Genomic DNA, 8886 nt, shown 5'->3' with positions numbered 1-8886 from the left:
AAACAAATATATATATTATAATTTTTTAATATAATATAAAATTAATCGAATAATTAAAATTGGTTTGATTTTTGCAACACGTACCTGAACTAATTAAGAATGGGTCTAATCGCATCTTATCTGATTAGCTAACGAATATCTGAACGAACCAGATCAGATCAATTAGGTTATGATCATTAAATTATCGAATTATCTGTACTCTTAAACATAAAAGATGGCTAGTTTTTCAAGTAATTGAATGTTTATGGGTTCTAATAATATTTTCCATGTGTAATTTTATTACGAAAGCATGACAAAATGAAGATGTCATCCATATCTAAACATGGGTTTGCCATGTGAAAATAACCAATAGTGGGTACGTAATTAAGTACCCTACTAGAAGCAGTTTACAGCATAACTGCGAGTCACTACAAAAGTTAATTAAGTGAATATGATTTCATAAAAGACACTACTTCTCCTTCTGTTTTTCTTCTTTTGTTTCCATTTTCTTATGGCATTATTATGGTTATAATTGGTATTATCATTTTTTAAGGCCGCATAAACCAAAATGTAATCATGTACGCCCCCCGGTTTTTCTAATATAGTAACGTCTAACTTTATAAGGCATGATTTACCATTTTGTGAAAACAAGGTGATCGATGACACAATGGAAAACTAGAAAAATAGCACAATTATTAACATGATTAATCTCCAAAAATGTTGTTTCCACGAGCTTTTGTTTCATTGATGAAGAAATCCGCTGACAAATCCTCCATACTATGTATTAATAATCATGTTTTATTGTTGTTAACATCTTTTGACATTCTATGTATATATATATCACTCTTATCTTATTTTGATGGAATTAAGCCTTATAGTGATTTCTAAAATTGATGTTATGTATTAAAATCATTCTTGAAATTTTAATTGCATCAATTATATCTTTGAAATTAGTAAAAGTACACCATATTAATTTTTAAGTCATTTTCTATTAATAGCGTATTGACGATTTGGCTTGATGACGTAGACCATTAGTGATACGTGTTACTTCATTATTTGACCACATGTAATGATATAATGACGGGTCGATTAGTGATACATGGCATGTCAACGTGGACGAGTGTACCACGTGTCACAATACTATTTGGCCATGTGTCAGCTTGAGTCACGTATTGCAACATTATTCGTTCATGTGTCATCTACTATGTCACTATTGTAGATGCACCAAATTAGTCCCTAACTTTGCATTAAGTGACTCATTTTAGTTCCTAAAATTGAATGTTGTACATCAAATTAGTTCATTCACCAGTTTTGTGATACATTGCCAAATAGTATTGTGACACGTGGCATACCCGTCCACGTCAGCATGCCACGTCACTACAAAAAAAATGCTGAGTACCATTGGATTTACCATCAAATTTAGCGTGGCACATTAGTGTCGGCTTTACCGGCGGATTTATCGACGGATTTGATATGGAATTCATTTAGTCGAATCGTTACCGGCAGTTTTCCGTTTTCGACGGTAAATTCGCCAGTAATATTTGGAGGGAAAACAGGAGAAATAGGCGCCAAAAATTTAGCGTGAAATTTACTGTCGGAACAATCCGCCGGTAATCCCATTTTAGTGAAACGTTGCATTTTGATTACCCACACTGGGTTATTTGCGGATAAATCCGACAGTAATGAGCCATGAAATTCAAAGTGCGAACTCTCTCACCCTTCAATTCAAAACTACTCTCTCTCTAATCTTGCTCCTCCCTTTCTCTCTCTTGCTAGCTGCCTTTGAACCCCGTCGCGCCGTCAGCCTCACCATTGCCTACCCCTCCTGTTGCTACCTCCCTTCTCTCCTTGCACTGACTGTTCTCTGACGTCTCCATTGTAGTCGCCGTTCTTCTCACCTCCGACGAGCGCCATTCTTTGCATCGACAGCTTCTTCTCCTGGTCCAGCATGCTTCGTCCGCTGCCAAGTCCAGCTTCGTCGTTGTCTGCCATATCCAGGTTATTTAATTTTTCTTAGCTTGCTTTTTTTTTAACTTATTTTTCGTAAAAAAAATGTAATTTGGTTAATTTAGTTTGTAATGTGTTCAGATTGATTAGCTAAAAATAATTAGTTGATTTGCTATCATACAATTTAGTTGATTTTTTTGGAATTCTTCTGAGTTGTTGATTAAATTGCTAAAAATTACTCCTAAGATTGGTTGAAACTTGTTTGATTGTGTGGAAATTCAACGTTTCATTACCGATTTTGATGAATTGTGATGCTGGAAAGTTGGGATGATGTTTAACTCTTACCTATTTGATTGTCGGAATTGTTTAGATAATTGTGAACTCTCTGCATTAAAATTATTTTTGCTGAAAAGTTGATGCTAGACTTGTTTGCATTATGCTTAATTGTTTTGAGAATTGATTGACGGTGTTATGATTCACTAGTTCATTGTTGATTTTGCTGAAAGGTTGTTGTTGGAATTGTGTTGAATATGCTAAGGTATTATGTCCGCTCTATTTGAGCTTGGAAGGATGAATGTTTGTTAACTAGTTGATGTGCTACCGATTTTTTGTCGTTCTTGGTAACCTAATGTTAAAAGCATGCTTGTTTTGTTGAAAAATTATTGAGAATCAGATTGAATGACGTTAATCTAAATTTGGTCATCAATTACTTCTTGCTTGCATTGATTGTCATGTTTGTGTTTGCGCATTCTATGTGTTGTCCATATGCCTCAAAGAGTTTTATATTGCAAATTTTGGTCAATTTCTTAAAATTAATGCCCGTTTTAACATTCTTATTATTCTTATGCTAAACTAATGAAAATACTTATTCATTCTAATAATAATGTAATTATTTTGAAACTAAAATACCATATAATTTCCTTTTTTTTTAAATTTATTAAACTAAAACACTTTTAGAATTATTTGTTATTTCTTGAGTTTTTTCTTATGTTATTATTTATTAGTGTTTGATTTGGTATTAATATGTTACTAATATGTTCGTTGTACAGATATAACGACAGGTAGTAGAGGCAGGTCGAGTGGGTCATCACGTGGTCGTGGTAGAGGACGGACTTTCGCTGACTTTTCCAGGGCTACCCAGTCATAGCCCTTTACCCCAGCTACCCCGTCGACCCCTGTGACGCCATAGGCGGGCCCATCGGACCAGCAATTTATCATGGTCCCAAACCCAAACTGGGTACCTCCTGCTGCTATGCCCCTTGCAGATGTAGCGACCTCGTCGACAAAGCCTTGTTTGTAGCTGGGCTGACAGAGATGCTGAAATGTGAGTTGATGCTGGCTAAACTGCGGTCATATGTTGAGGCTGTGGCTCTTGCAAAGCTGCATGAGCAGAAGAATCAAGCGGGTGCACTGAATTTGAGACCGCATGGTGGCCGAACAGCGACAGGAGTCTCACCATCTCAATTTAGCACTACAAGAAACCCTCCTACCCATGCGACATCTGCGGGTAAGGCCAGCAATACAACCACTGCAACGACCACCAACCATCATCGTTTATCGACAGCCGAGATCAAACAAAGAAGGGATAAAGGGTTGTGTTACTATTGCGATGCGAAATATTCTACGAGCCATAAATGCAAGTCTTCTTACTTACTGCTCGTTGGTGGTGAGGAGCTAGAGGAGCTAACAAGAGACAGACCAAGTGACCTTCCATTCTTAGACAATGAACTACTCCATTCTGCACTTGAACTCTCTGATGATGAGGTGGTAGAGATTAGTTTCAATGCTATGGTTGGAGCTTACTACCCAGAGACTATCCGAGTGGTAGGAATGTGTGAAGGGTTGCCGGTTATGGTGCACGTTGATGGCAACAGCACACATAACTTCATGAAGGAGTCCACTGCCAAGAGATTGAAGCTACCATTAACTCCAATGCATCAGCTGAATGTATATGTGGGCAATGGTGAGTGCATCGGATGTGCTTCCGAGTGCAATGATGTCCCATTACGCATGCAAGGGTATGGATTTCATTTGGAAACCTTTATCTTGGATATTAAAGGAGCAGACGTGGTGATGGGTGCACAATGGCTGATGCAATTGGGTGACGTGTGGTACGGTATTTGTAACCCACTAACTTACCGGCAAGTGCACCAGGTCGTACCAAGTAATACCTTACGTGAGTAAGGGTCGATCCCACGAGGATTGATGGATTAAGCAACAATAGTATTTGATAGGATTAGTTAGACAAACAGAAAATAGTGTTTGGAAGTTCAAAAGCATTAAACAGTAAATTAAGAATTTCAGAAAGCGAGCAGCAAATGAGTTGTGAAATATATATGGGAAAACAGTTAAGGCTTCAAAGTTATCTATTTTTTGGATTGACTTTTCTTATTAACTATTTTAATCATGCAAGATTTAATTCATGGAAAACTATTTGTGACTAGACCCTAATTCCTTAGACCTTCCTAGTCTCCTCTAAAATTCATCAACTGCCAATTCCTTGGTCGATTAATTCCAATTAGAGGGTGATGAGAAAATTCTAGTTTATATGTCACAAGAATCCTAATTGTCCAAAAATAAAGGAATTATATGTCACGTATCCCGTTAAATACAAACAATTAGAAATTCAAGATAATATGTTTTCAAGCTATTGTTCAAGTAAAGAGCTTTTCCAAGTTATACAAGAACTCAATTAGAACATGGGTCATACTTCCGTTCCACCCAAATTCATAAAATAAGAAACGAAAATAATTATTGAAATATAAATCAAGACATGAATTAAATAGAATAATAATATTACTAATCCATACAATAGACAGAGCTCCTAACCTTAACAATGGAGGATTAGTTGCTCATGATTCAGAGTAGAATGTTATGGAATACGGAATGTAATTTTGGAATAGAATGGGATCCTCCCCGGGACCTCTCCCAAAAGAGAGGTTTCTTCTCTCTTTTATAACTAATCCTAATAAATTTAAAATCTAATTTTTAAAATTAAAAATAATATCTTTTTCTAGAATTCAAATTTGAATTTAAATAAAAAATTAACTAAATAATCAAGTCTTCAATTGATGGGTGGGGACCACTTGTTTTGTCTATTCTGCAGCTTCTAATCTGTGTTTTCTGGGCTGGAAACTGGGTCAAAACAGCCCAGAAATTGCCCCCAACATTTTTCTGCGTTTTCTGCACGTGGCGCATATCACGCGTACGCGTCAGTCACGCGTACGCGTCGATGGTCTTTTCTGCGAGTCACGCAGACGCGTCGGTTACGCGCACGCGTGCTGAGCAAATCTTCAAATCACGCGTACGCGTCGCTCCTCGCTGCCATCTCCTTTGATTCTTATGCTGCAGAAACTCCATCAAATTCCACCGAATGCTACCTAAAATAAATAAAATTACAAAAGACTCAAAGTAGCATCCATATTGGCTAAAAGATAATTAATTCCTTATTAAACTCAACAATTTAGATGCAAATTCACTAGGAAAAGATAGGAAGGATGCTCACGCATCACAACACCAAACTTAAACTGTTGCTTGTCCTCAAGCAACCAAAACTAATATAAGCTTAGGATGTGAATTTGCATGAGAATGAGAGTTTGATTAAGCCCATGTCTCATCTTATAGTGGTGTTTACAACTGCAATCCTGAACAGTTTTGGCATCTCACTTTATCCTTTGAAGTTCAGAATGATTGGCATCCATAGGAACTCAGAATTTAGATAGTGTTATTGATTCTCCTGGTTCAGTATGTTGATTCTTGAACACAGCTACTTTATGAGTCATGGCCGTGACCCTAAGCATTTTATTTTCCAATATTACCACCGGATACATAAATGCCACAGACACATAACTGGGTGAACCTTTTCAGATTGTGACTCAACTTTGCTAGAGTCCCCAGTTAGAGGTGCCCAGAGTTCTTAAGGACACTCTTTTTGCTTTGGATCACGACTTTAACTGCTCAGTCTCAAGCTTTTCACTTGACGCCTTCACGCCACAAGCACATGGTTAGGGACAGCTTGATTTAGCCGCTTAGGCCAGGATTTTATTCCTTTGGGCCCTCTTATCCATTAATGCTCAAAGCCTTGGACCCTTTTTACCCTTTGCCTTTTTGTTTAAAGAGTTATTGGCTTTTTCTGCTTGCTTTTTATTTTTTATTTTTTTTATATTTTTTTTGTCGCAAGCTTCGTGTTTTTCACTGCTTTTTCTTGCTTCAAGAATCAATTTCATGATTCTTCAGATTATCAATAACATTTCTCTTTTTTTCATCATTCTTTCAAGAGCCAACAATTTTAACATTCATAAACTTCACTATAAAAAATATGCACTGTTCAAGTCATGCATTCAGAGTCATAGAAAATACCACTACATTTAAATAAATGAGACTACTCTAAAAATTAAACTCAAATTCTTAATGCACTACATCTGTTCTTCTTTCTTTTTTATTTCAAGCTAAGTGGGTAATACATGAGACATCTTTCAGAATTTAAAGTACTTAACAGAAAATTAAACTAGAACCTATGAATCTACTAATAAAGGATCATGCAATAAACAAAACGAAGTAGCAGAAAACCGGAACATAACATAATAAAAACGGGAAGGAATAAAAAAAATGAAAGGAATTCAACCACCTTAGTTATCCGAGCGGTCGTTTTATTCTTTAGGTTGTGCTCCTTTGTGAAGATGATTCACCTCCCTTAGTGCCATAAAAATAAATAGAAAACCCTTAAGCGAAGCATCAACACCAAACTTAAAAGTTTGCTTGTCCTCAAGCAAGAAAGAACTGAAAATAAAAACAAATAGTAAGAGGAAAGAAGAATATAAGGATAAAAGAACAAGAGAGAATTAGGATTTTGGGGGGTGAATGATTTGAAATCAAGCGCTGAGGTGATTTAATTGGGCGTTGCATGCGACGCGTATGCGTAAGGCTCGCGTACGCGTGGACCACATGAATTTCAAGTGACGCGTACGCGTCAAGGACGCGTATGCGTGGATGGCCAGGATGGGAAAATGTCGCGAGCGCGTCAGGGACGCGTCTGCGTGGTGAGGCTTGTGCGCCCAGCATAGTTCCAGCCCCACACCAGCATAACTCTCTGGCCAAACACCTTTTACACCGATTTCACTCATCCATGCGTGCGCGTGCTTGACGCGTACGCGTGGAGTGCCAAAGTCACAAATGACGCGCACGCTTCATGGATGCGTACGCGTGAGCCAATTTTTGCGCCAGGCACACTTCCTGCGCCACTCCCACGCAACTCTCTGTTCACTTTTATTTTTTTCACGCACACCCATATGATGCATACGCGTCAGCGACGCTTGCGCGTCGTGTGCTCTCTTTTTTTTTTTTTTTGAAATATAGCCTGAGGTGTTCGGTTCCTGTGATAAAATAGCTGCATAATCAGTAAAACAGTAAAAACTCAATATAAATCAAATAAGTAAGAAAACTACCACTAATAAAAATAAAACAAAATAAAGCTAAGAATGAAAAGGAATGATCATACCATGGTGGGTTGTCTCCCACCTAGCACTTTTAGTTAAAGTCCTTAAGTTGGACATGTGGTGAGCTCCTTGTCATGGTGGTTTGTGCTTGTACTGATCCAGGAATCTCCACCAATGTTTGTAATTCCAATGGCCACCGGGATTACAAACTAGGCGCATAACGCCTTCGAGCAAGTTGAAGCAAGTGACAAGGCCCCAAGAGTGTTGATTGTGAGAATGAATTCCAGGGTCCCAAACCTTGCTTTTACACCCGTCTTCTTGTGGATCACCATTGTTCCCACTGGGTGGCAAGCAATCTGAATTCTCATAGAGATATCCAAACAACCTTCTAGACCCATTCAATTGAGCTCTACACCAATCCTTGTACTTCACTTTGGAGCATGCAACCATATTGAACCTTGCTTGACAACTCTCACCACTAACCATCTTTCTCTTACTCTTAATGCCACAAAGAGCTCTAAGTTGACCATCCGTCTCCAGTAGCCCATATTCAAGTGGGAACGTAAAGGTTAAGGATAGGAATTTTACCCACTTGAATTTTGTATTGGATGGTGATGGCTTTGGGAAAGGTCTTGCAAGCTCCACTTCCTTGTGTTCTTCTTTGAATTCTTCCACTTCTTTGCAGGCTTCCTCAATTTCAACCTTTTCCTCTTGGTAGCCGTCTTCTAATTCAATCTCTTCTTCATTGCTTACCAAGGGCATGGGAGGTTGTGCATCTTCCTCCTTTGTGGGTGCATCTTCCTCCTTTGTTTTTGCATCTTCCTCTTCTTCCATGTGTGAGGATGAAAAGTTCTCTAGTTCACTGGAGTATGAACTCCTTTGGTGGATCTCCTCACTTTCTTCTATAGGATCTTGTATTATATCTCTTGGGAAGGAATTTGCTTGCTCCTCTTCCTGTGGTTTGATAATCGACTGCACATGCTTCTCTACATTTTTGACACTTGTCTTTATATCATGTAAGACTTCTTTCATGAGAAGCTCAAGATCTGATGGTATTTGAGATGAATAAGAAGGAGGTGGCTCTTGATATGAATAAGAAGGAGATGATGGTTCTTGATACGGATAGAGAGGTGGCGGTTCTTGGTATGGGTAGAAAGATGATGGTTCATGATACGGATAGAGAGGTGGTGGTTCTTGATATGAATATGGAGATGGGGGTTCTTGATAGTTGGAACATGGAGCATTGAAGTTTCTTTGGTTTTGACTTTGCCAACCAAAATTTGGGTAGTTCCTCCATCCACAATCATATGAATTACTATTTGAGTGTGAGTAGTAACCCATATGATCTCTCTCCATTATTTTTCCTTAGCACAAAACACCAAACAGAATTAAACGCACCATGTGGTAAACAGGAAAGCAAAGAAGAAATAACAGAATTCTAAAAATTAAAATAAAAAAAATTAAAATAAAACTAACTAGGAGACACCAAACTTAATTTCAGAAATTAAGAAAAATTGCTAGTATT

The sequence above is a fragment of the Arachis ipaensis genome, chromosome B03, assembly GCF_000816755.2.
Source record: "Arachis ipaensis cultivar K30076 chromosome B03, Araip1.1, whole genome shotgun sequence".
NCBI lineage: Eukaryota > Viridiplantae > Streptophyta > Magnoliopsida > Fabales > Fabaceae > Arachis > Arachis ipaensis.
Note: the sequence above shows the minus strand (reverse complement) of the source record.